Source organism: Antechinus flavipes, chromosome 3 (assembly GCF_016432865.1).
Source record: "Antechinus flavipes isolate AdamAnt ecotype Samford, QLD, Australia chromosome 3, AdamAnt_v2, whole genome shotgun sequence".
In the NCBI taxonomy this organism is placed as follows: domain Eukaryota; kingdom Metazoa; phylum Chordata; class Mammalia; order Dasyuromorphia; family Dasyuridae; genus Antechinus; species Antechinus flavipes.
This window is the reverse complement of record NC_067400.1, coordinates 366,887,467-366,903,883: the sequence shown is the minus strand read 5'-3', so window position 1 is coordinate 366,903,883 and position 16,417 is coordinate 366,887,467.

The window sequence follows — 16,417 nt, the reverse complement described above, 5'->3', positions numbered from 1 at the left end:
CCTTCCCTTCCCTTTCTTAAAAAGTATAAATAGCTCACTCTCTCCATCTTCCCTTCAAACAGAGAATATCGTCTCACTGTTCCAGCTTGCAGTTCCTTCTCGGGAAATTAATACATTTACAATGTTTGTAAATTGTCATCAGATTCTGGTTCATTCCAGGCTGCCCTTTGGACTTTAATGAATTTCTTCATCTTTTTTTCTTTTTTAACAATTCAACAGGACTTGTTGTTCTTGATGTTTTTTAACATATGATGCACAAAAAAAGTTAAGAATCCATGAATCTGGATTGAGTACCCAGTTGTTGGCCCAGTAGCACAGAATTTACTATGAGGTCAAGGGATAATATTGATTGATCATCAGATGAAAAGATTTAATTAAATGGAGAGAACAAACATCAACAGGGGCTTAAAGTAATAATTAAGGTTAAGAACACAAAAGCATGTAAAAATGGGGGTGGGAAGGGCATAAGAGACAGGACTTTTAATATATAAAATTTAGATTATTTTTCTTCATTAGGAATCAGAAAGAAAAGCAAATATAATAACTTCATATGAAGCATAGGAACTGAGCATCTAATTTCATTATTTAGGGAATTCCCTAATGAAAAAATTCCTTTTATTATTCAAGTGACCACCTTCTCTGTAATTTATAGTCCAGGAGTTTCTCAGAGGTCTCAGTCTTCAAGCAGTGGACTTCACGCACCGCAAAACTCCTGAATGGGGCGGAAAATGTAATTGGAAAATGTTTAACAAAAAAAACGACATAATTTTTTTTTTAATTTATAGTTTTCTTACAAATATGCGTCATCAGGGATTTGAGTATTATTGAGCTTGGTGTGAACATTACCCCATCCCACCTATAATTCTGGCTCCAAAGTTATTCATTTCTATGGCATGAATTCCTGTGTCCCTTGGGGAGTCACTTCTAGGAACTGAAACTGAAAAGGAGAAATAAATGCATTTTGGAGCTGTGGTGATAGAAAGGGAATGGGGCAAGAATTCTTCACCTCTCACAGGTTCATTTTGGGCTCTGTAGATACCAGTTTTAAAGTCCCAGGAAACCAACAAAGATTATCCCTATCCACATGGTGGAGAACACAGAAGCTTCCATGAAGTAATCAGGATGGACTCTCTTAGATAGGTTCCTCCATGTTATACAAACCAGATATGTCCAGAGATGCCCAGTCAGAGCATCTCTCTAGCAGCCCTCAGAAAAATGAAAAGTCCAATTTATCATGGACAAGACCCCACATGTAACATTGGAGCTTTTCCAAGGGAATATTTACTTCAAAAAAAATTTTTTTTAAAAACATATGAACTTGCTAAGTGAAATGAGCAGAACCAGGAGATCATTATACACTTTAACAATACTGTATGAGGATGTATTCTGATAGAAGTGGATTTCTTTGACAAAGAGACCTAACTCTGTTTCAATTGATAAATGATGGACAGAAGCAGCTACACACAAAGAACACTGGGAAATGAATGGAAACTGTTTGCATTTTTGTTTCTCTTCCTGGGTTATTTTTACCTTCTGAATCCAATTCTCCCTGTGCAGCAAGAGAACTGTTCGGTTCTGCAAACATATATTGTATCTAGGATATACTGTAACCTATTTAACATGTTGCCATCTGGGGGAGGGGGTGTAGGGAGGGAGGGGAAAAATTGGAACAGAAGGGAGTACAAGGGATAATGTTGTAAAAAAATTACCCTGGCATGGGTTCTGTCAATAAAACGTTATTATAAAATAAAATTAAATTTAAAAAATCATAAAAAAAATAAAAATTAAAAACAAAAACATGAATTCATTCCCCTTCCATGTATAGGAGGAATAATCCCACCAACTATTCCTTTACCATCTTAGTCTTTGGGGAGGAAAAGTAGATAAGGTTCATAATTTAGCTTTATTCCAATAGAACAAGGCTTTTTAAACTTTTTCTATTTGTGATCCCTGAGAAATTTTTATGTATATAGACATCAAAAACTGGGGCCATAGGTATTTTATTTGTAATCCAAAAAAGTTGGAACTCACTATGTGTGTGTATATATATAAATTTCTGTTTTTTATTTTCAAACAGGGGAATACATTTTGTGCAAATTTACTTGTTCCTACTTTGTTAACTATCAAGGGTTTTATGTAATATGTTGCTCAATATGTTTATTAGTTATTTGGTTTTTTTTATTATGGTCATCAAGTTTATGATCATTTAAAAAATCTTTATATCTACTCTAGCACATAAACACTATATATAGTCTACACACAATAATACTTAATAAATATTTGTTTGCTTAAATTGAATTTCTTGTCATTACCCTCAGGTCTCATCTCAGAATGACTACTGATTCTGACAATTCCCCCAAGAGCAATACTTTGCAAACCAGAATGCAATTGTCCTTTGTTAGGAAAGAGCTTTTTCTGGTTTGCCTGCATAAGTTATCACCCCAACATACACATAGGCAAAAAGCCAATATCCTGTATTGCAAAAATCCCAAGTGGATGAGATATGTACTGGTTTTATTCATGTTACTGCATGTATCATCTTGGTCTAGTTGTCTAATTTGGGGGTGAGGAGTGGGGGTTTGTTTCCTCACTAGTAAAATAAGGGGATCAGATGAGATGATCTCTAAGGTACATTTCAGCTCTAAATCTATGATCCTAATATTTGTTAAAAATAACAACAGCTCCCTTATATACACTCATTTTCCCATAATCCCTCTACATTTGTCATTTTCCTTTTTTGTCATCTTAGTGAATCTGATGGGTGTGAGGTGATATCCCAGAATTGCTTTAACTTGCATTTCTGTAATTGTTAGTGATTTAGAGCATTTTTTCAAGTTATGATTTTAATAGAATTTGAGAGACAGATGGGATTTCTTTCTGTTTCTGGTAAACACCAACTCACACACCTCAAGCAGCTGCTAGGTTCTAGCCTAAAATTATAATGAAAAGGAAGAACTTACATGTTTAAAATATATATATATATATATATATACACACACACATATATATGTATATATGTGTATATATATATATATATATATATATATATATGTATATATATATATATATATATATTAGCTGTTACATAGAAAAAAAAATTGGAAGTAATCTTTACATCCAACAATTAGCAAATAGAGGATTATATTCACTAATATAGGGCATCACTTTCTCTGGAACATGTAGTCCAAGAGAGTTTTCTAAAATGAAAGGTTAAGTGACTTGTTTAGGATCACACATTGAATAGGAATCAGATATGAGGCTTGTCTGCAGGTCTTGTGGGTTATGACACCAGTTCTTTATCCATTTTGCAACCACTACCTTTCAGAAAATTAATATTAAAAAAAAAATTAACATGAGCTAAGACAGAAAAAACAAGGCATGTTTGGGAAATGGGGAAGCAATTTTCCATTTTGACTCAAATGAAAGATCATAGGTATTCCTATGGAAAAAATGGCTATGTTTAGAATACTGTTATTTTGCGAAATAAAGCAGAAAAAATGTAAATTAAAAGCAGAATGTGGACACCATAAATGCCATACCAAAAACAGTGGAGGAAGCATTGGACCTGAATTTGAATTCATCTCAGAAAATTACCTTGTGGTCTAAATTTTAGGCACTGTTATAAGTATAAGGAATACAAAGAAGGGTATGAGTAAGTTTTGCTATCAAGATCGTGTTTAACATATGCTGGGGGAAAAGATACTAGTTGATCATGTAAATCTGAGCTGTTATTAATGTGTATAGAGATTTTTGAGAGGACAGGGATTTTAAGAACTGGGCAATTCTGAATCAAAGATTCAATAAGCAAAATGTTTGTAGCAGCCCTATTTGTAGTGGCTAGAAACTGGAAAATGAATGGATGCCCATCAATTGGAGAATGGCTGGGTAAATTGTGGTATATGAACGTTATGGAATATTATTGTTCTGTAAGAAATGACCAGCAGGATGAATACAGAGAGGACTGGAGAGACTTACATGAACTGATGCTAAGTGAAGTGAGCAGAACCAGGAGATCATTATACACTTCGACAACGATATTGTATGAGGACATATTTTGATGGAAGTGGATTTCTTCAACAAAGAGACCTAACAAAGTTTCAATTGATAAATGACAGACAAAAGCAGCTACACCCAAAGAACGAACACTGGGAAACGAATGTGAACTATCTGCATTTTAGTTTTTCTTCCCGGGTTATTTATACCTTCTGAATCCAATTCTCCCTACGCAACAAGAGAACTGTTCGGTTCTGCAAACATATATTGTATCTAGGATATACTGCAACATATCCAACATATAAAGGACTGCTTGCCATCTAGGGGAGGGGGTGGAGGGAGGGAGGGGAAAAAAATCGGAAAAGAAACGAATGCAAGGGATAATGTTGTCAATATAAAGTAATCATTAAATAAAAAATAAAAATTATTATAAAAAAAAAAGATTCAATAAGGGTCAAAGAAGATTAATCACTGTTCTTTTCTTTGAAAATCCTTTTCAGACTCCAGTGTAGATTAAGATCTTATCTGATTCATTCCTCAAGGTTCTCTCACATACAAACCATGGCTTATAACTAATACCATTGGGAAAATAGGATCCCTACTCCTCAAAGTAGTTCTCATCTCCAGATTAATGGCTACGAGAGTTTAGTTGTTCCTGCCTATTTTGTTGTAGTTGAAACCATGACCAAAAAAGCAAAATGGTGCTATTCAAGAGCTACATCCTTGAAGTAGGGGGAAACACTGAATTAATGGACAAAACAGGATACTGCAGATGATATTGAAAGCCTTAGGCTCTGGCAGAGCTGCAGCCTATTCTTGAAAGGTACATACAAGGAAGCTGGACAAGTGAGATCTTGAATTTGCATTTAATCATGAAGGTTTCCTGTTACAGTCATCTTGTTAGAAGAACAATCTCACATCACCCAAATCATAAGCAAATATGGATGAAAGATAATGGATGGTGTCTGTGTCATCTGTTCAGTGGAAACTGGGGCTCAGTAACAGGTGAGAAATTGCTTTTCAAAAATGAAATAGAGAATGGAGCTTGTGGTTCTAGAAGTCTAACGGTCCTTTAGTCAGATCCCAAATGTCTGCTAAAGATTTTACCTTGCCTGCTTATTATGGGCAGAGATTCTAAAAACGTGAACCCCACAGAGTCATAAGGCTCAGGAGTAGATTGTGTTGGATGACTTATTCTAGTCATATCCTGTTCTATGACTCATCTGAAAGAGTTAGATCTCTGGGTTATTCCATAAATGAGAGACAGCAGGATACTCAGATGCATATGGATTCTCTAAAATCCAAAATTCAAAATTGTAATGGGTCAGAACTCTGAAACAAGGATTCTTACAAGGTGTTAAGTCAATGGAATTGATAAGACAATAGTTATCTAGTTTAGCCTGGTGCTTAATAGTTCTCTAGTTCAGTATGATTGAATTAATCTTACAACAAATAATGGTTTCCTAGTGATATAATGATTGGCTTATACTCAGAATAATGAATGGATTTAATTGTAATAGAGTATTTAAGAGTTCGGGTACCCTTGAGGAAAGAGGGCAAAGGTATACTGGATTCCCTCTCAGATGAAAACAAATTGCTTCTTACTGATATCTACAATAAAAACAGTGGGAAAAATAGATTGGTGATGTCTACAAGCTCTGACTCAGTTGTGGGCTCCCTGGTCCATACGTTAACAAAGTCAGGCAAACCTTCAGCATTCATTGTGCCAACTTTTTTTAGCTTCCTATATCTGACTTTTAAATCAACAGGGCCATCTGTGTCCATCATCAGTAACACAGGACTACTGTAAGGAATTTGGGTATAGTACATTTATACATTTTTTAAAAATCTTCATTAATAGGATGAAAATTACTTTCATTTCTCTTCGAACCTGGTACTCTTTGGTGTTAGGTAATTCTAAGGCTTTCTATATGAACATTGCTTTAAGCAACTCCCAAGAGGAATTGGACCTCCCTCTTTTGGAAATATGTCCCAAGGGACCTGCTGGGAGTATGAAAATGACCTGTCCACTAATATCTAGCAACCCCTTATATCTAAGAGGGGATTCTTTAGGTTTGTATGAGGTACCACTTGATTGGCTTCACTGGCATAGTTTTAATAGTGCCCCAATAGACTGGCAATTAATTGCTTCCTTATCAATTTGATGTTTCATGAGCAATATCCCAAACTTCTTCTGGAAAGGGTATCTTTATATTCAAACTACCGAGTCTAGTCTACTCCTGTCAAATGCATATTTTCAATTTGCATGAGAAACCTTCTTTTTATCTGTATCTGGACTGATCTTCCACCAAGTTTTAAGAAATTGGTTTATTCTTCCCAGTATGGTATTGTAGAAGTAGGACGAGATTCTCTCCAAGATAACGAAATCTAATTGTCCCCAGTATATCCCAATTGGGGTGAAGAGGCAGGAGGTAACAGCATAGATCCAGTTTATTGCACACTTCTGTTTCATCCTTTCCTTTATGGACCCCCAGCATAGAATTGGTTGCCACTAAAACTCATCTATATGGGGCCAGATGGGCACACTTCCTCATTTTATTCACCTAAAAAGGACAAAGGATGGTCCCCATTAAGGGACTCCAACTGATTTAATGGGCTTTACAAAGGTCAGTTCTTTGTTAGTTCCCAAGCTCATGAAACTCTGCCCCGGCGGGGCTCCAAATTGGCTCCGCTGACCCATACACTCAGTATATACCATCCCAGAGACTTATCAAATTTTTGTTTAAACTCCTTTAGTCTTCTAAATTCTTTGGTAGGGAAACTCTACCTACCTTCTGAGCCCCTTGTAGAGGCAGTAATAGGGAAGTCCTGAGACCTTCTTATAGTCAGGCAAATTTTAGTTCTTGTCCTTACTTTGACTCCCATTATGTCCCTTTATAACTTTCATGTCAGTGGGATTCAACATAGTTTCCATTCTGACCTCTGTGTTAGAGACTGTATTTGCCACCACCTGTCAGTCCCTACCCTCATAAACACTGATTTTTTTATTTGTGCTTAAATAAGTCCATCAGCTGCCTCTCTATCTTTGAATAAAATAAAATTTAAAAAAAGACAAGACTGGAAGTTTGCTTATAGCAGCTAAATGGGCAAGAATAGGGTGAATTTGTGTGTGTGTGTGTCTGGGTGTATTTTAATTTCTTATTTAGATTTTCTAGGACAATAATCAAGGAATATTCATCTAGGCACCATCTTAATCTTTCATGTTATCTTGCTTTTGTATCCACAGGGATAATCTCCTCAGGTCAGTTAAAAAAAACTCCCTTTTATGGCCCACTGAAACAGTTTACCTGTCACACACTTAGGGTTTTAGATCTAATGTCAGGCCAGGTATAGATGGAGCTCTTCCTTTTCATTGACCTTTTCCTATTTCAACCATGAAAATCAGATACTCAGTTTCATCAATGACAACTTACCAACTAATGCCACAAATTGTAGGTGCAATAGGATTCAGGTTGGGAATGAATTGAGGCACTCATAGACCATGGAAAAGTTAGAAAAAGGAAGTTTACTTAGGCATAGCATCCAAAGCACATTCGTTAATAATGCAATAAGGATTCAGTTTGTTTAGTTCTAGATTTACTATTATGACACTCTAATATCAGTGTTAGAAGTCTTAATTCTTCTGTACTGGCTTTTGTACTTAAGCTGCCAGAAAATTATGTCAATAGTTCAAGCCTTAGTGCCCCAGGGTCAATTAAATAACAAGAATACATTCAATACCTTTAAAAAAAAAAAAAAAAGTTCAGATTATGTGGCAGGGTACCTCATAGATTTTATTCCTAAAAAACTATGTCACTCAGCTACTTAATTACTCCAGTGACTTCCTACTAGATCTACAATCAAATTGTTATTTCATACTTATTTCATTTCTCTTAATTTTCATATTTTATTCATTTTGCAATGTACATAATTATTAGTATGGTAGTTTATGTATATAACTTATAAATAAATAATTATATACATATTTGGGTGACATGTCCAAAAACTTTTTACTAATTCAGAGGGACATGTGATCAAAAGTTTGGAAACCACTATGGTTAAAACCCACCTAGACCTCCCTCATAATCTAAAATCACCCTTATTTCAAATTCTTCCTTTCAAAATTCTCATATAGCACAGCTGATGTCATCATTAAGTGGTAAGGAACATATGAGTTGTCACATGAAAGTTTCTGAGCTAAGATCAATGGATAGAAGTTATAGGGTGGCAGGTTTCAGCTCAATATGAAGAAAAGGCTTCCTAACCATTAGAGCTGTCCAAAACTAGAATAGACTGATGTGACAAGTAGTGAGTATTACAATTGTGTTAAGGCAAAGACTGAAATAACATTTGCCAGATATATTGCAGAGGAGAGACCTTCATTGGATAGGAGGCTGGATTCTGATATTTGAAACAAAGAGTTTGCATATAAATTTATTCACATTAATATATGAGTAATTGTTAGCCTGAAATTAATGTTTTATCCAGGATGGTTTTGGGGAAAGATTGAAAAGTGATTCAGTAAATATTTATTAAGCACTTTTATTAATGGGCTAAGCATTTAGACTGGAGATTTAAAAAAAAAAGTAAGACTGCCTCTGTTTATTAGGAACTTATAATCAAATGGTAGAGACAACATGCAAACAGCTATGTAAATATGTGTGTGTGTGTACACATATATATGTATTTAGGTATATGGATACATGGATAAATATATATATATGTGTGTGTGTGTGTGTGTGTGTGTGTGTGTGTGTGTGTATGTATATATATATATATATATATATATATATATATATATATACATACACACACACACATATATATGGATATATATATACATATACCTGTGTGTGAATATACGCACACATTTATTCATGCATTCACGTGTGTGTGAATATACATGTGTACATACACATGCATATTAACATGCATGCATACATATGCTCAGAAAAGTTTTCCTGCAGAAAGTGAGATTTTAGCTGAAATTTTAAGGAAGCCAGGAACTCAGGAGGCAGAGATTTTAAGAGAGTATTTTGTGAAAATGACTCGAGTGGAGAATTGCATGGAAGACAGCAAAAAGGCCAGTTTTACTGTATCACTGAGCATCTGCAGGACTATTAGGTGTAAGCAGATTATAACATCTTCCTGGGTAACATCAGCAAGAAGATGGAAATAGTTTGGACTATAGCAGAGGAGAGAACAATGAATGAGTGAACGAATGCTAGGTAGCGCAGTGGATAGAGTGGTAGAACATCAGCCCTGAGTTCAAATCTGGTCCCAGACACTTAACACTTCTTAGTTGTGTGACCCTGGTTAGTCACATTAACCCCGATTGCTTCAGAAAAAAAAAAAATGTCTATTAAGTACTCAAGAGGCAAAGTGCTGTAAGATAGCAAAGTGAAAGGGACACATTTCCTGACCTCATTCAGTTTTTATTCTAAGAAGAGGAATAAATATACATGAGACTGGTAGCCAGATAAGGGGATGTCCAGAGGGTTAGGAATAACAGGTCCTTCCATTTGGAAATCACTTGACATTCTCTTTTCAGGAGAAGTGATGATGTGATTACTGAGCCAGAGAAATGGAGAGCAAGCAGAGAATGGTGAAAGAATGATATACATACAGGAGGGTAAGATCCTATGGTGGATGGCTTCTAAAATGTGAAATATGACCAAAGAAAGAACAAGTCAGGATCTGGAGCAGGGAGAAAAGCAGTTCTTAGTCTTCATTTGAATGTGAATTCTGGGAAAAGGATGTAAAATACTGTGGTAATTTGAGGAAAATTTTGCCAGGGCAGTATACCCTTACAATTTCTAGAATTATATCTTAGCTGGTCTAGATATGTTCTAGGCAGTAAGGAGAACAATGGGACAAAATGAAAGGAAATTCAGGAAAAGAATCACCTGAGTGCCAAAACAACAATAAATATATAGTCTGGCATTCAGATACCTGCAGAATGATTATACTTTTACTGACAAACACAGAATTACAGAGATGTAAGAAACTTCAGTGGTCACCAAGACCAGAAATATCTGAAAAAGAATTCTCTTTATGACTCACTCAAACATAGACTCTAGGCCTGAGGCACAGAGAGGGACTCAAGTTAACTATTATACTCACTATTTCCATACTTCCTATCCTCCTCTTCATTAATTCTCATTATGCCCAGGTATGATTTGTTGTTTCTTTCCTTTAACAGCAGCAAGATAGCATAGTAAATGGAGCACCAGACTTTGAAGTCAGGGAAACCAATTCTTCTGATACTTAATTCCTGTGTGAACCTGGGGAAATCCTTTAATCTCTTCCAGCTTTTCCCCATTTCTAAAATGAAGATAGTTACAGTTCTACTTACTGAATTCTACAGTGTAACAAAGTCCACAATGAAACAAAATAAGTTAACAAAGTTATCAAATAAAATGGACAATATCTAACAATGTAAACAAGTTTGCCATGAGATTCAAATGTGAGAACATATAGAAAGTCATTTGTAAACTTAAAGTACTACGTAAATGCTAGGTATCCTCCTCCTCTTCATTTTTATCATCCTCATTATCAGGGTCTTATTAATGAGAGCGACATTTAAAACAGGTCACCTTCTACCACAACTACTTCCCCAAACCCCCCTAAATGAAGCCTGAAGCAGATTAAAGTGTAATTTTAAATTGCTTAACATAATAAAGAAAGATACAATAAATGAAAGATAATATCCTATTTTAAATCTAAATCAACATGTAGCCCTACAGGATACTTATGTGTTCTTTAACGTTCCCCTTTTCTATTTACCTGTGTATGAGACATCCTAGCTTTAGAGGAATGAAGCAGGTTATAAATGAAGAGGGATCAGGAATTTTTCTTTCTCTTTTATAAAACAAACCAAACAAAAGAAAAAAAGCCTCTTTTTTGTTTATTAGCTAGAAAATTTTCTACATAATCTTTTGTGCATATAACCTACATTACATTTCTAGTTAGTTTGGTATATATAAGTACATATGTCTTAAATTTATGGCAGCAGAAAATAAATTTGGAATTGCTTCCCAAGCATATGCTGTTTTTCACAAACTGGAGTACCTTTAATGCATAGACTCCAGTGTTACAGAAAGACTATACAAATTGCCCCAAGTCAATACAACTGATTTTGCCTGGCCTAATACTCTAGTCTGAAGAACTCACCATTCTAATTAAATGTCTCATTGAAATATTACTTTTCATGACAGGGATTATGCTTTACCATACACAGGGGAAATGCTGAAAATGCAGAATGCCAAACTTGTGGCTGAAGACAAAGTTGTCTCCTATTGGGATAAACTGTTTTCAGAGCAATAGATACACTAACTTTTAAAATTAAAACATACAAAACCTCTTCCCATGTCTAAGTCATCATAGAATTCTGGTTTGCCAACATATAAGTTTCTATCCCTCCCCAATACAGCATCCCATAGTACTTAGCACAACAAAGAATACTTAAAGATTTGGTTACTGTCCCAAAGGAGACAGTTGAAAGGAATAGACATGAAATAAGTGGAGAATGACACAAAACATTCTGTTCCTTCATTGATAATTTTTTCAGATGCCTTATAGTTACTTCTGGAAAGTTAAACCCTACTGATTGAATTCTACCTTTCAATAAAGAAAAACAATTTGTCAAAATTGCCCAATATTAGAGGACCACATCTGACAATATATACAACATTTAATAGCTAGCATTTGTAGCATATAATTTTGCTAATATTAAGGCTGGTAAAGCATTTTGCTTATGTTACTTATTTGATTGAGGCAGAATATAGTCAAATTTTCTCAAATAAGGCATCAAAAGGAAGAAGGACCAAGTCATTAGGGAGTATTTCATGAAAGTAGGAGGAATTGAAATAAATAGACTCTCTATATGTCGGGGTGGAAGGAGACATATTCTAAGGAAGAAAAATAGCAAAGGTATAAAAGTGTAAATGAGGCTGTACAGATTAACCTAAAAGTAATAGTGGGTTACATATTGAAAAGTATAGCTATATCCCCCTTAGAGTGAATAATGAATCCACTGAGATGACCATATTATAGTATGATGAATAGTATTCAAATGCATACTATTTGAAGTTTTAAGTACATAAAATATGTACTTTGGTTCCAGCTAAATGGAATTAGGTAGTGCAAATTTGAATGAGATCATTGCTAGGAAGTGCATTGTAGATTAGGGCATTCTTTGCAATAATGTGGACCTGGGTATAATGAGAAATAATGAAGAGGAGGGTAGGAAATATGGAAGAGGTGGAAGTAATAGTTAACATGAGTCACTCCCTTACCTTAGGGCTAGGGTTATGGTTGAGTTGGTCTTAAAAAGAATTCCTTTTCAGATATCTGTTGGTCTAGAGATGATCACTGAAATCTCTTTCAACTCTGTGATTCTGTGTTTGGTAGTAAAAGCATTCTGCAGATACCTGAATGCCAGACTATATATTTGTTTTGTCTTAGCACTCAAGTAATTCTAAAAAAGAACAAAAAACAAAACAAAATACACACACACACACACACACACACACACACACACACACACACACACACACACGGCCCTGATCATTTCTTCTTTATATATCAAGGAATGAGTGAAAGGGATAAAAAATTTAAAAGCAAAGACAAGGGCAGATGTATCTTCCACATTTTTCATATCATTGATATCAAGGTGGATAAAAATGAACTATTCTCTCTGTTACCCATGATCTCTTACTTGTCAAGTTTGATGATTTTTTTTTTCAATCCTCATCTTTATTGACTTGTCAGTAGAGTTGATGATTGATGCTGTTAATCACCTCTTCTGCTGACCACAGTCTCTCCTATCTGGCTAACAAGACTATTCTCTTGGTTCTTTTTCTATCTACCAGACAGCTCCTTCTCAATCTTTCCCAATTCCCCTTAATTCTCGTACCTTCTTTTGCGGATTATCTCCGCTTTATAACTCTTATTTGTACATAGTTGTTTGCACATTGTCCCCCTAGTTAACTGTAAATTGTTTGAGAGTAGACACTATTGTTTTCCTTCTTTGATTCTCAGCCCTAGAACCATGTGTGGCACATAGAAGGTATTTTAATAAATGTCCATTAACTAAGTAGATATCAGGCTAATTGTAGTATATCTGAAGGCTCTGTCCTCTTCTTCATAGTCTCTTCCTTTATGATCTCATCAGTCCTCAAGGATTTAAATATCATCTCTATGTGAATGGCTAACATCTCCATATGCAATTATAATCTCTCTCTCTCCGGAGTTGCAAGGTATTTTGAATTAGAGGTCTTATAGCCATCTTAAGTCCAGATCTCAAAGGGAACTCATTACCTATTCTCCTCCATGCCCCACATCCTTCTTAATGTCAAAAACAAAATTATATCTCCACCCTATCTAAGATTTTCTGTTCATTTCATCACCAGATTTCTAGTCATCCAGGTTCACAACATCTACATTCTTCAGCTCTTTACTCTCCTTCATCCCATTTGTGCAACCAGTAGCTAGTTGCTTAACTTCAAGTTGTTATTTTTATTTTGCTAATATTTCTTTCAATTGTCCCCATTTTACACAAACATGACCCTAGTTGAGGCCCTTATCTTTCATAATCTGGTCTTCCTAATAGCTTCTTAATTAATTTAATTTAATCCCATTCCAATTTATTTTCTGCACTGTTGCCAAAGTTATTTTTCTAAAGCTCAAAAGTTCAACCATATCACTCCTGTACTCAATAAACTCCATATCAAAAGTTCATTAACTCTCTATTACTTTTAAGATCAAATATAACACTTTAGCTTGGAGTTTAAAATCCTTCATAGCCAGAGTGCAATATACCTTACCTTAATGAATATCATTCCCTTTTACATATTCTATAATCCAGGCAAACTGGATTTCTTACTGTTTCTTATACATGGAACTCCAACTACTGCTTCCATGCCTTCGCCCTAGCTTTTCCATATGCCTTTTCCTCTTAGAATCCCTAGTTTCCTGCAAAGCTCAACTCAAGAGCTATCTTCTACATCTGATCCCCAGAGCTCTTAGATGATCTTATTTCTATTTTCTACTTTGAATATATCTTATATGTAGCTCTACATGTACATTTTTCTTTATTCATCTAGAGAGTAAGCCCTCTGAGGGTAAGGAATGTTAGAAGTGTTTCACTTTTGACTTTGTGTCTTCAGTGCCTGATACAATGCCTGGAATAGACTTGGAGCTTAATAAACCTTGTGAATTGATTGACTGATGTTGGAAAATGTAATCCTTATTCCACCATAGCATGGCTTAAATGGTATCTAATAAACAAAAGAAATCCTGGCAATTATGATGATTTGTCATCATGAAATACTTTATAATTGTTAGTTATAATGCATGAATTACAAACCTGAAGATGAATGAAATGGCCATCATTAATATTGTGGAAAATAGTAGGTTACTCTCAGTAAATTAACTCAAAATGGGAAATGCATGAATTCTCTCATGGGGACCAGCTTTTTATTGGCCTCTTAAAATGTATTGTAAATTCCCTTATTAAAGGATAATGACAGTATTAGGCATAAAAGACAGTGTGAAGAATATGTTGCCAGAATGAGGAAAGTCATAGCAGTTGTGCTTAATAGCAAGTTGTGAAATCATTTCTGCATATAATGTTCCTCTTGATTCAGTTGTTCTTCCAGGACTTTTGAGAAGAACAAGGAAGAAAAATCACTGTTATCAAGAAAGCCACGGTGTAGTGGAAAAATGTCTGTGCTTCCAGTCATGACATATAGATTCTAAAGCAAATTTCATCAATGCCTTGCTGTATGACTTCAGGCAAGACTTTCACCCCTTAGAGGGGTGGAATTTCCTTTTTAATTAAAGGTATCAAATAAACTGAATGTAATTGGGAAATATTTAATAAAATAAATAAAAGCACAATACAAATTAGGTAATGTTAATATATGTTTTTTTTCTAAATCAACATGTGGTCCATAATGATCCTTATGCACAGTATATTGGGTTTAACTGATGTTTAACATCACTGATTTAGTGTGAAACTGGTTAGGGCAGCCAGAAAGCACAATGTTTGAAATGCCTGGCCTGAAGTTGGCAAGACTCATTTTCATGAGTTCTAATCTAGAGTAAGACACTTTACTAGCTGTGAGACCTTGAGCAAGTCACTTAATTCTATTGAACTTAGTTTTCTCATCTGTAAAGTGAGCTGGAGAAGGAAATGGCAAACCAGTCTTTGCTAAGAACACCCTACGTGGATCACAATGAATCAAGCACAGCTGAAAAATGACTAAACAATAACAAACAGATCTTTGCCCGATAGGAAAATGAGTCCAGATGAAGTTAGTTCTATTGTCCCCATATCTAGAGTTGTCAGACTCATGAAGTCACAATTTCTTAATTCAGCTTAATGTTGAATCTAGTGATGGATATTTTTACTTGGTGATCATATTGGTTCTCATAGGTTCAATAAAAATCTTTCTATTGATGATTCTCAAATTAACTCATCCATCCCTAACTTCTCTTCTGACCTTTAGACTCAAATCTCCAACTGCCTGTTAGACATCTCAAACTACAGCTATCTTAAAGTTAACATGTCCAAAATTGAATTGATTATCTTTATTCCAAATTCTTCCCTCTTCTAAACTTCCCTGTTACTGTTAAAAGTACTACCATCCTCTTAGTCGTCCAGGCTTACAATTTAGGTGTCCTCCTGATTCCTCACCCTCAATGTTGATTTTTACCTTTGTAACATATCCTAGCCAAACCTTTTTTTTTTTTTTTTATCATCCCAAATCTGGACTATTGTCTGCTGCTTTACACAAGCCTCTTCCCATTCCATTCCATCCTCCATTAGGCTGCTAAAGTATTCTTCCTAAAGTGTTGATGTGACCAAGTCCCTCAGAGTCCCCCTACTCAACTCAATAAATTTTTTCCTATCACTATTGGGATCAAATATAAAATCTTATTTTTGACCATCAAAGTCCTTTGTGATTTGTCTTCCTCACACTTCTAGTCTTCTTACACCTTACTATAAACCACCACCCCAGCCCAACCATATAGCCTGTGATCAAATGACACTGGAGCCCTTGATATTCTTTCTCCAATACATCCATCTCAGCTCTAGGCATTTTTAATGATTGTCTTCCATGACTGGAATATTCTCCCTCTTCATCAATGAATTCTAACTGACATTCTTCAAGTCTCAGTCAAAATCCTAACATCTGCATCTTTGCTGATTCCTCTTAATTCCAGTGCTTTATCTCTATTGCTTTTTTTTCCCATCTTAACCTAGATATTTCTAGTTTGTATATAGTTGTTTGAATATTTCTTCTCCTTTAGACTGTGAACTCCCTAAGAGTAAGGATTGTCTTTTATATTTCTTTCTATTCCTAGTACTTAGCCCAGTAATTGGCATATAATGGATGCTTAATAAATATTAATTGAT